Raw genomic sequence first — 12095 nt, forward strand, 5'->3', positions numbered from 1 at the left:
AAGCATCTGTAAATGCTTAAGTCATGAAAGCTTAATATTTTCTTATTGGCTAGGATGTGCTTCTTTCCATATTCATCCCTGAACCCAGCCACATCAGCCCATTGGGGCTAAGAACTCTCTCGACACCAGTTTAATCAGCCCTGCAGCTCAAGTGGCAGCAGTAAACAGAAAGGTAGGATCCAAGCTTTAGAAAAGGTGTATAGTAAGGTATAATTACAGAGGAAAACTGCTACTTCATCTACAACATTAAGTATTTCAGAAGAGAGCTGTAACTCTGGAACCCACCATCAATGTGCATATGATTTACCTATGTTAAGACATTCAAATGTCCTAACTTCTCAGGTTTCCTTGTGATTGCTGTGTAATACTGTAGCTCAACATCTTAATTTATGGGCTGGCAAATTGCTATTAAGTGGTCATAGCTCTTCACTGATGATCCTTTTATCATTCTGTACCTAAAAGCAGGCTGCACATGACTTTATGTGTCTGGGAATCACAAGATATCCTTAGTTTTATTATCATGCATTATTCTCAGTGAAAATTAGGCCTCAACAAACATCCATTGAATAATTACAAGCACATTAATGGCATCTTCCAAAGCATCTGAACTTCTGTTAAGGCTTCCTTTTTTCTCTCTCCAGACTCTGAAGCACTATATTTGAAGTTTCACTGTTTGCACTATCACATTTCAAATAGTATTTATATAGGACACAGTACAGACACATTGTATTTGTCTCAGCTAAAGAGGCAAACATACTATGTTTAACATGCCACTACTGGAAAAAAAAACAGTCTTTTTTCTCCTACCGAGAGAGCAGGAATTTAATCAATTTGTATTCCAATTTAAATACCCACTATTAGTATTAGTAGCTATCCACTGCTACTGAGTCTTTCGTCTGGTAAGCTACAGACAGTTAGAAAGAAAAAATATTGCATGAACTACTTCTTGTTTTCAATAGATCAAAATTCTTTGTACTCCTTGGCCTAAAATATTATGGAAAACAAAGAAATATTCTACAAGCAAAGAAACCCAAACAAGTGTTTACCAGTTAGTAGTATCTTCTTGCAGTCTTAACAGAGAACTCCCTTCTTCAGATTATCGATACAGCAGCTCGTCCTCAAAATCTGAAAAAACAGAAGAACTCCATTAAACATAAACAATACACAGTATTTTAATCACAAACCAGTGCCAGGGGTAAATCAAAGTTAATCCCGCAGTGCCAAGAAACCTACATAATCCTTCAGGAATGCAAATAAAACGTGCCAATTTCAAAAATGCCTGGTGATTTTATGGAAGTGATATTACAAGCAAACAGAGAAGCATCCTTACAAACTCTTCTGTGAGTCAGTAAGGCTGTTAGCTAGCCATGATCACAAGCATCAGAAATAGAGCATTGCATCTCAGCATTACCGAGTTAAGTTACATATAGTTACAGCACAAAAAATAGAGCATTACATCTCTGCATTACGGAGCCGAGTTACACATAATTGCAGCAGAAAAAAGTAGGTCTCAGTTCAAGCTTTATTTACAGTGTCACATATATTGCACACAGGGAAAAATACTTCATTGCTACAGTTTTCATCAGTTAAAGAAAAATGTCACCAGTGGCAGATTTTACCTATCTGAACTTCTCTAGGACCACTAGGATTTTCTGTTTCAAAACTAAGTTTGTTTTGGAAAAATCAGTATTTGTATGGCCAGACAAAATAGCATTTCCTACGGAAATGCAGCACTGAGATTCCATTGCAAGCATTTGGAGGGCATTTCAGCTCATTTGGAGTAGACTTATATAACAAACAGCCTTCCTTTTCTGGTACAGTGACTGGATGGTGAACTGCCCAAAACTGGTACCTTTCTGTTGTGGTGAAAGGTTCATAAGCCTTTGGGGTTTTGTACGCTCCTTCTCTTTCAGGGAATTCAGCTGATTTAAATACTTGAGTGTTGTCACTTAACCTGTCTCCAGTAAAACCACTGCTGCTCCTGCTTCAGCTGTTCCTCGTACCAGAATCTTTCTTTCTTTTTAGTATCTCACATCTCAAAGTTTCTTTTAAAGAGTGATCTTCCCATTTTGTCTTCCAATTCTCTTTCTGCTTCTTAAAGCAAAGTCAAGCATATTCTGCAATGTGTCTGTTTTTAGCACAAACTTGGTTTAGAAATATAAAATCCCTGTCATGTCATTTCAAATCCAGCTGAAGAGGCATGAAATATTCAGTGTTAATTTGTATTTAATCAGCTATCAGCAGTTCCTCTTACATCAGGTAATCCTGATTAACGAGCATTTAACAAAAATATGCTGCTTTGCAGTTAAATTTCTAATCACAAAGGCCATAACATTACTGATTTGTCCCAGCTTGGGAACAGTGGAGGGAAGAGGAAGAGCTACGAAATATAGGGGCTGGGGAATGATTTTAGTCACAGTGAAAACTGCCATCAAAAGATGCTACCCGTTGCCTCCTGCCTCTCTGCAAAGGAAAACTTGCAACCTGAAGAGCACAGCTAGGAGAAAAGGCAAGGATTCTGAGATACCATGCAAAATTTAAGGGCCAAATAAAACCAAGGGATCCTATGCACAGCTACACTGAAGGAAGCAGTTGCGACAGTCAGTTGAAAAGCAAAACCAAAAGAAGAACAACGTTAACTAAGGATAACTTTTGCGAATTTGTGTCAAGGCAGCACTTAAGATAAGCAAGTGCCTGTCAAGCTAATGTGTTGGTGGTTTTTTTTTCTGAAAACGTTGTAAGAAGCACTATTTCTCTCTCTTGCAGAAGGGGAAATCTAAAAAAGACCCAAAACACATTCACTCCGTCAATGCATAGGTTTTGTTTTAACAATTGTTCTACTACCCTATTCAGTCCCTCTCAATCATGGTCCTCTTGTCAGACAACTGCACAGGTTAACAATTCCCTTAAAAACTGAATGGAAGCCATAAGATCCTTTCACTCATGCTGCTTGGCAAGAGCTGCGCAGAGCAGTTCTATCACTGCCTACAGCCCATAACAGGATTGAAAATCCGGCTGCCCGAGTGACCATTTAAGAAACTCAACATGTGCAAGCTCCTTCAATGCACTCAATCAAAAACACTTCCTTCATACTGCTACACTGCAGTATGAAAAGCTTCTTAATCAGTACCAGAAATGGATTTTTTTTCAAGCATAATTGATCATTTCATTAAACAGAAAAATTATTTCATTTCCACTGTTAGGACACATAGCATCATGTTGCCAAATTTGAATGGTTAAACCTCCTTGTAACTACTGAAGCCACAACTACTGAAGCAGGATTTTGGTTTACTGAAAGGAATACCTAAGCCCACTGGAGACCCTTCTGCCCCCTCCAGTCGTGCATTGCTCCCACTCCTGGTTGCTCAGCATTTCCTGTGCTGTAGTTCCTCCTCCCTGACAACCCATTCTTGCAGGCTGGCTTCAGGTGAGAAAGGGAAGCAAGAGCCAGCAGCAATAGCTGTGGAGCAAATCTGGATGGGAGAATTCCACCTGGCAGAACTTCCATATGTAACAAGTGGATTGAAGGGATGATGGAAACATCCCCAAAAACAGTGGAAGCACATCATCTGCCAGCATTGGGCAAAGAATTAAGGCTGGTGTGACAGGAAGAACTGGAGAGGAAGGAGGCTGCTGCACAGGAGCACTGGGCAGAACTGCACACAGAAAGGACAAGGGAGTTGAAGTAGGAGCACGCACAGAAAAAGCTGCAGAAAACATGGCCCCTTTGGAAGATCTCTACAGCTTTCAAGGCAACGATTCCTTATATATGATCTAGATTAACCCAGTTCAGTCCATAAAACCTGTCAGGAGCTATTTTTTTCTTTTTAAATAACAGATCCCCAAACTGTAACCTATGGTATAAACAGCACAGCTGAGAAAAACCAAACTAGCTGTCATCTTAGTTTACAGACAAGATTTGTTCACGAACTAATTTTCTTTACTTCAATAGACCTTTGTGGAGTAAATTAACACTGTTTCTTTGACAGTCTAATGAGAATAGCAGGTGAACAAGAAAAGAGTAAGCTCATTCCCAGGAGATATCCTTGCCTGCCCTCCACACACTGTGTTGGCATAGCTTTGTAGGATGATGAACTCAAAAGAAGGAAGCAGACAATAAACCTACTTGTTCCTGCTAAATTAGGGAGACTTCACATCTTCATTTAAGCGACCATCCCTTACTTCATTAGTTTTGTCACTTCAGGGGAAGGTGGAATTAGTACAGCAACTGATTAAATCTTGTTCTCCATACAAAATTCATGCTCAAGAAAACCATTATCCATAAAGATGCAAAGAGCCTTCTGTGAATTGCATGGTATTTGCTTTTCCCTGGCGTACATGTTTCAACAGGCCAATGCTTCCCAAGCACTCATCTGAGCTACAAGGAAGAAAACTTCTGAGAAATTTATTAATGGCTATGTCCTCAGGAGAAAAGGGTAAAGCCACTGACACAGGGCTTAATAGGTTTTACTGAGGGGGTCAGGGTACTCCATTCAAGACAGCTTGCTGAAATATTGAGGCAGAACAGGCAGTTATTATCAGATACAGCAGTGTCTACATATGGGCTCCAAGTTAAATAATTTTGCAGTCTTTGCCACCATTAAAGCAAGACTGACACTCACAGCCCAGGTAAGCCCTGTGTCAGAGCTGGCTACATGCCTTCACAAGCAGGCAACATGGATGACTCAGGGCTGAGAAGCAGAGGGAAACAGATGCAGAGGTCAGCCCATCCTGAAATTCTGCCCAAACCCTCAGCTGCTGACCCAATAACCCACACTCCAGTTCTCCACCTTGCTTCAGTCAGACAATTGCATCCCAAGGACACTACTGAAGTGACCACCTGGGGTGGCCTGAGATGCCACTTCATTTCCCTTTTAATTGGTAACCTACACAGCAACTTCAAAAGCCCAGACAAATGTAGATTTCACAAGTTAACAGGCAGGTTATTTCAACTCAAAAGCTTTGCCTGAATTCCATTTAGTAGTAACTCCACCTGGCCTGTATAGCTAACACTGTTGTATAGATATGAACCACATTTAAAAATCACATTACACACATCATCTTTGCCCATGCCTGATTTTGCTTAGTCCAAAACACAGAAAGCACAGGAGAGACAGTAATGTGGATTTAAGGTGATGCATCCTCCCTAACACAGATCACAACAGACTGCTAGACACAACAGCCCATCATAAGACATATCTGAAATGCAGACTATACAAAATGAGTATAAGAAAAAATGAGCCATAAAGATCCATAAAGATAACTAAGTGTCAGAAGGCTTATGGTAGCTTACAAACAATTCTGGTGTCAGACATAAGACAGCACACACATTGAGCAGTCAAAATAATCCCTGCAGAGCTTCTGGCAGGCTACTCTTCATAATAAGGCAGCTATGGAAAAACAGGCAGAAAGCAACACAACCAGTGCTGTTTTCTACAAAAACAGGAGAACATACAAATACTAGAATTCACTAATAGCTCTGTGGCAAGCAAAACTTGAGAATTTTATATCTCACTAAAATGATACGGACTACTTTTTCCTCTTATGAACATATATTGCCAAAACTTTAATTTTCAGTTAAAAGAGAAAAGTCTCCTGTGATTTGAGGAATTTGTAGTCTCAGAACTATTCAAAAATCCCCAGTTATTCGCTTCTGCACAGCTGATAAAGTAAGTTCTCCTTCCTTTACTTCCAGGACAGAAATGAAGCCAAGTGTTTAAGATCAAATAATTACACTGAAACTTAACAGTGTGAGCTGCAACTGTACATCATGCAGCTAATAATATTGATGCTATGACACATTCCAAAGTCAAAACTATTTGCGCCTCCAGAAGACTGCAGCTCTGCTTCCATGCAACATCGGAGCACTCTACCAACACCCTGACCATTTTAGACATCAAAGTATTTCTTTTGTTCATTCATCAGAATAGCCTCGGTTACAGGACTTAAGTATGCTAGTCCTTACAGGTTTGAGCTGCAAAACCACTAAATATGGTTAAAAATGTACCTCTAGTATTTATTCATGTACTAGAAGCTAATTTTGTGAGTAAATTAAGATCACCCAGTTAACTAAGAGTGGCAAAGACAGAGATGGAGAAGACTCACCCATAATAGCTTACCCCTGTCCCACAGCAAATATTTGACGCAGGTTTAAAGTATTATCAGCCCAACACAATGCATTCACTGAAGTGTAATTTACCAAGCAGAACACTGACCAGCTTTTCCTCTGATAATTACTCCAAAGTCATAGAAAGGATTTCCAGTCGTGAACACTTTCTCCTGTCAGTGTTGTATCACAGCTTTCAAACACTGGACTTGGTATTTCATGCTCAGTACTGTGGCATGATTTAGCAACTTCCCTTAAAAATACAGGTTTTCAAATTAACTGTAAGTATTACAGAAGGCCTGAATTTTAGTAGATGATTATCCTTATCACCTTTTTTTATTATTATTTATTAATAACAATTGGGAATAGTGTGTGCCCCAATTCCATACTTTGTTCACACTGCAGAAATTCTGACTCCCACCAGACCATTACTGACCTTCAAGCCCTCATTCACCCAGCTTCTTGGAGCTCAGGAACCTGTGTCTGCATTTACTGTAAATGCAGCAATAAGAAGAAAGTAGCTTTTGTTTAAAAAAAAAGTAAAATGAAATTGCTAAATACTTACTCCATTTAGTCATACAATAAACGTATTTCTCTGTTTCAAAGACAAATGCAGAAGCAGTAAATATACCAATCATTTGAATACTCTTACATTAGACAGGCCTAAAGTTTAACTATGAGCAGAGAAGAATATATTTGATGCTGGACTTGAAGTAACACGATGAGTATTTTCTCCAGTTCCCTTTTGAAACAGGGCTACTCCTTTGAGAGTAACTCAACTCCTTAGAGTGACTCAACTCAGAGATGAAGAGACAGGACACAGATGACATGTTCTCCAGATTAGCTATGGAGCAGGTTTCCATAGCAGGGTGAAAAGGGCACGTACATACAGTTATACATGGACTGAGGCAGGACTATCTTTTCCTATTTCTAATGAGAGGATGTTCTTGATACAATACAAAGGAGGAGAACAATTAAGTTCAGATCATGTAACTTATAGAAACTTGGTCAGAAGTGCACAGTCCTTGCAAAAAGTCTAATAATTCTTGTAATAGATGTCAGGAGCAAGTTCTTTTGACTTATAACCTTTTTGCCATATAGAGAAACAGGCACAAAGCACAACCTAGAATTATTTCTTCACTCTCAAGTACAGATGCCATGTATCTTTTGACCTCAGACAGCTTATTTTTTCTCCTTGAATACACAACACTCAACCAAGGCACTGAATTACTTTATAGAAACCAGAAATTAACCCATGGAATGATGACTGAATCAGTCCTGTCTCTTCTGCTATCTAGAGAGGCACATTAAAAGAAGATTCTCATGTGACCAGAACCAGTGGACTCTGCTTTCTAAGAGCTTTAACTGTTGAAGTTATGAGCAGGCTACACAAACTCTTCAAGAAGTTAAAGCTTCTAACTATAGGAGAGAAGCTGCATATCCTAACTGCAAGGACAGTTTAAGTTCTCCCTTGGACAGAGATCTCTCCTAAGCAAAGAGACTTTCCCATTCCATAAAAATTCTTTCTCACCAGGCTCTGCTGTGCTTACTCTTTCCTGGATACACACCTTAAGCCCGTATTCATAACATGTCCCAGCTTCAGTGTCCTTCATATTTTTACTTATAAAGTGTCCCAGCTTCAGTTGGGAGGGAGGCATGAGCCTGGCTCTCAGGCAGATGATCAATTCAAGACTCCTTAAATAGAGGATCGAGTCAGGTGTCCCTTATGCTACCCATCATCATGCCAACAAGTCTGTAATTAAAAAATTCTGAAGGGGGAAGAGAGACTAGGAAAGATGCTATGAAGCCCTTGCTCTGGGTAGTTGGTCAATATATCCTTTTTTCCTCCCATTTTCTAATCAACTGGATTTAGACAAGTTATCTAGTCCACAGAGAGGCAGGCATTAGTTCCAGCTCTTAGTGGTGTTTACACTACCTAACTTTATCTGATGTGTAAACAGTTTAAGCTCTTAGCTTAAGCAGTCTGAATGATCTTCTTAGGATCCAATATTTGTTAAAAGAAAAGAAAAAAATACTGCAAAGATGTGTGAGACCTTGAGTAGAAAATCTCACCCTCAGAAGGTTGTCTGCCGACTCTCAGCTTTTACATCCACTTCTCACTATCCGAGACATTAAAGGCAACTGGACTCCTATTTCTGCACAGGAAATCTGATGAATTAAGTCATTTGTGCACTCCCACATCCTCTCATTTAAATCTGTACTGAGAAAGCACAAGATCTTTGTTCAAAGAGTACTTGTAGATGCCATCATCTCCAGAGGCACTTTTCCTACATTTAATGTGCAAGTTACAACCTCAGTCAAAACAGGAGCACAACAATTCTTCTATATTACCCTGTACTTGGAGTAACAAAGGAAGCATTTAAGAACAAGTCTTACATTTTTCTGCTTAAGCAAAATAACAAACACCAGTGTTCACACACATGTTCTAGAGACTGCAGCAAGGCAGTTAGTTCATGCTTTTGAAATCAAACTACCCTGGAACAGAAGGCAAATTGTAAACCAAAAAATACCCAAAAAACTTTTGCTTTAGAGACATGTCACACTACCAAGGTGTTTTGCTATTCTAAGGCTAGAAAGACTTACTTCAGACTAAGAGATCCTGAAGAACCACTTTTCATGAAGAAATGCAGCCAGAAAACTCAATACACACATGAAGAAAAGGAACTATGCTACACAAAATTATGGAATCATGGCCAGCACAATTCTGGTAGACATGAAGTTGCTGTATTTAAGTAAAGCTCCAACAACAGACATGCAATTCCCTTCATCCAACTACCACTAATTTGCAGGTGGATGCCAGTGAATTCAACAAGAGTATCATCAGTTCAAGCACTTCAAGCATCCTGAAAATGTCCTAGGACCACCAATTACAAGAGTATCATAGAAAACCAGGGAAAAATTGTACTAGTATATGTAACCAGACTTGAAATTAAGGTGCCTGGCTTCTGCAATCTCCAAATTTAGATCAGGGACTCCATCAAACCATGTGATGAGAGAGTTGCTCTGCAGGCAGAGCATGCTTTAGGCTGTTTCTCCATGAGAAACCCACAGGGCCCTTTACCACACCGTGTAACCAGAGCATGGGCAGTGCCACATATGAGGTTAATGTTCAACCAAATGAAAGGCAGAGGCTCCCAAGCTCCTCAGAAAGACGGTCACCAGAACAGTGTGACAGGAATTGTGTAAGAGAAGCCCAGCAGCGAGCTCCAGCCTGGCGAGGTACAAACGAAAGCGCGTGCACACGCACCATGGATGCGTAACTTCTAGGAAGGAGCTGGATCCATCACGTGGTGCTGTAGTACTCATCTGTTCAAGGACTATGATTCAGTGCCTACAGGGTGTGTTGGATTTAGTACAGACACACAGAATAATTGCACACCACATACGTGTCTGGCTGCTGACAGAAGAAGGCTACACACACACATACACAATTAAGAGCACTCAGAGAAGTTAAATCATCTGCTCTAACAGGACTGACTGAAGCCTTGTTGGCCTCACTCAGTGCAACTACACAAAGCTTCCATATCTCTCTTGGAAGGAGTCTGAAATTGAAACTACTTAACTTTCACAAGGCTTAGTTTGAGGGTCACCATGCCCAGCATGGGCTAGAACAAACATTACCTACTATGGAATTATTGGTATTGCCATTCATGAACTTACACAATTTATCAGAGACATCTCATATGGCAAAGACACTGACAAAGAACTGGATGATTTATGGGTGTTCTTATAGCAGAAATCTCCTATAGCAGGAACTTTCCAACAACAGACATTTTCCAGCAATCTCTGAATACTGGAATGTGACAAAAACAAGACAGAGGAAGTAAAAAGACTTATATAACAATAAATCTTTTTAATAAAGATATGCTTGTCACTGTGCCTGAACTAGAAAGCTTCTTTTGCCTTACAGCATTGTCATATGCACCACAGAAAGGGAAGGTCGACTTCATGAAGAGCAATGCAAAACCCCTTTAGCTGATCAAGAGGCTTCCAGTAGCTTTTTTGTCTTTCCATAAAAATTAATCTAGCTTTCAAAGATTAGTAAAAAGAGAAATAGAAACTTACTCATTGTCTTATCACTCAAATCTAGAAGTGGATGTTGGCTGCCGGGGCCTCCATCTCATATTTTCATGGAAATTGTTATTTTCTTAAAAATACAAGTATCAGCAAAAATAGTATTAAAAAGAAAGCCACAAACTATGACTAAGATCTTCCAGATCTGAAAATATGAGAAGGTTTCACTTGGATGTACTTTTGGTTAATGTATCACTGCAGAGAAACTAAAGGAGTCCCATGTTCTATTACTAACCTTGCTTCTATCTTATAAACATGTTTTATTAGGAGTCATTCAACTACTGAAACTCAGTCCAGTGCTTCAGTAACTAGAGAAACATGCATTTGATCCCTGTTTTTACTACAACTTCCTATTTGCTTCCAGGTAATTAACACTGCCATACCTCAGTTCCTTATCTTATCTTTCTTAGTGATGAGGCCAAACATTCAACACTAAGAAGAGAAGGACTTTAGCTAGGTGTGTTGTCTTTGAATTCTGCTACAGCAAGACTTGGTAAGGGCAGCAATGGATAAAGGCATAAGCATAGAAGAGGCTGTTTAGTGACTCTCCAGGCAGTCAGTGAGAATACTCTGAGTGAAGCACACATGCAGAATACCTCCAAAATCTCTGCACTACATCACATTACAGACAGAAGTTCCTGAAGCAGTACAGACTCCAAAAACCAGATACTGCATTCCTATCCAGCAAAGATATTCATGTTAAACTCTCATCCATCAGCCTGAAAAATAATGGAAGTTGCTGTTTTACTGCTGAAAACTTGAGCTTCTTAAGCCTTTAAGTTAAGGCCGTACCGACAGTAAGAAGTTAACTAATCATTTGAGACAGTCTAGTCTAATCCTGGACATAAACAGTAACTTCACTTCAATATGCATGTTATAGTTAAAAAAAAATCTTTTATTAAGACTATTTTGAATTATAAAATCATTCAAGTGTTCCAAACTGCTGATCAAATTATACTTTCACAGAGATAACAAATGAAAGTAATTTTAAAAAAAAGGAAAAGATGCACATGTCAAACAATGTGCTTGAGGGGAAAAAATAAAGTTTCCTCCAGATCAACCAACTTCAACACGGACTACTGCTAGATTATTAGAGAGGAGTGTCATAAGACGTCCTGTAGTTAGAACACACTTACTAAAAAACAATGCTGAACCTACACTGGGACAATTTTCTAAGATGAAAAATGAGCGTAAAAGTACAATTTGCATTTTAGTAGGTGTATTTAAGTCAAATTTATAGAAAAAGCTGCTCCCACTGAAGAAGCCTTAGAGCAAAAGAAATTTGTGCTCAGACCATTAACAGGATCCACAAATTCTATCCTCTTTCATACAACAGCAATCTGTAACAAGTGTATGTAACTAGTGAAGAATGAACCACACCTGGAAAAGTAAAACCAGCTTTTTGTTTTGCTGGTCAACCAGAGTGTCCTCCATGATCATGAACACCACGCTTATGACACAGTAGAGAAGTCCTTCAACAGTTCATGAGACCATGAAAAAAGTTCTCAAGAACCAGGCAAGGAAATGAGTAGTTCAGAAAGGTGGCATGTCTAACTCTGTTCTGTGTCACACTCCTAAAAGATAGCAGAGGGCATGAGCAGCTGCGCCTCCTTTGCCTCCTTTGCAAATAAAACAGCACAAAAGTGGATTCAAAACCTGTAACTTCAGGCACACAGACCTTGCCCTAAAAGGTATCACATCCTGTTAATACCAGAATACAATAATAACAAGAACTAATTCTCTGAGAAACCCCATATTTGAGGCAGTTCCTGGAGCCCCATGTGCTGCCTTTGTGCACATACACAGCACCACAAGAGCAACAATGTAAGGTAGGAAATTAAACTCTGAGGAAATAATGTCTTCCTTACCTTAAACTCCTGTACACACTACCAAA

At 39.4% G+C, this 12095-nt stretch overlaps 1 protein-coding gene across 7 annotated transcripts in view; it reads right to left on the minus strand.

Moving 5' to 3' along the window:
* Nucleotides 1-12095, minus strand: part of CYRIB (CYFIP related Rac1 interactor B) — a 96850-nt gene that overhangs the window by 41293 nt on the left and 43462 nt on the right. For all 7 annotated transcript variants that reach the window (XM_069005485.1, XM_069005490.1, XM_069005482.1 and 4 more), the window contains one exon: nucleotides 1047-1125. The gene's annotated coding sequence lies outside the window, so the exon portion shown is untranslated. The remainder of the gene's footprint in view (nucleotides 1-1046; nucleotides 1126-12095) is intronic.

This window comes from Aphelocoma coerulescens, chromosome 2 (assembly GCF_041296385.1).
Source record: "Aphelocoma coerulescens isolate FSJ_1873_10779 chromosome 2, UR_Acoe_1.0, whole genome shotgun sequence".
Lineage (NCBI taxonomy): Eukaryota > Metazoa > Chordata > Aves > Passeriformes > Corvidae > Aphelocoma > Aphelocoma coerulescens.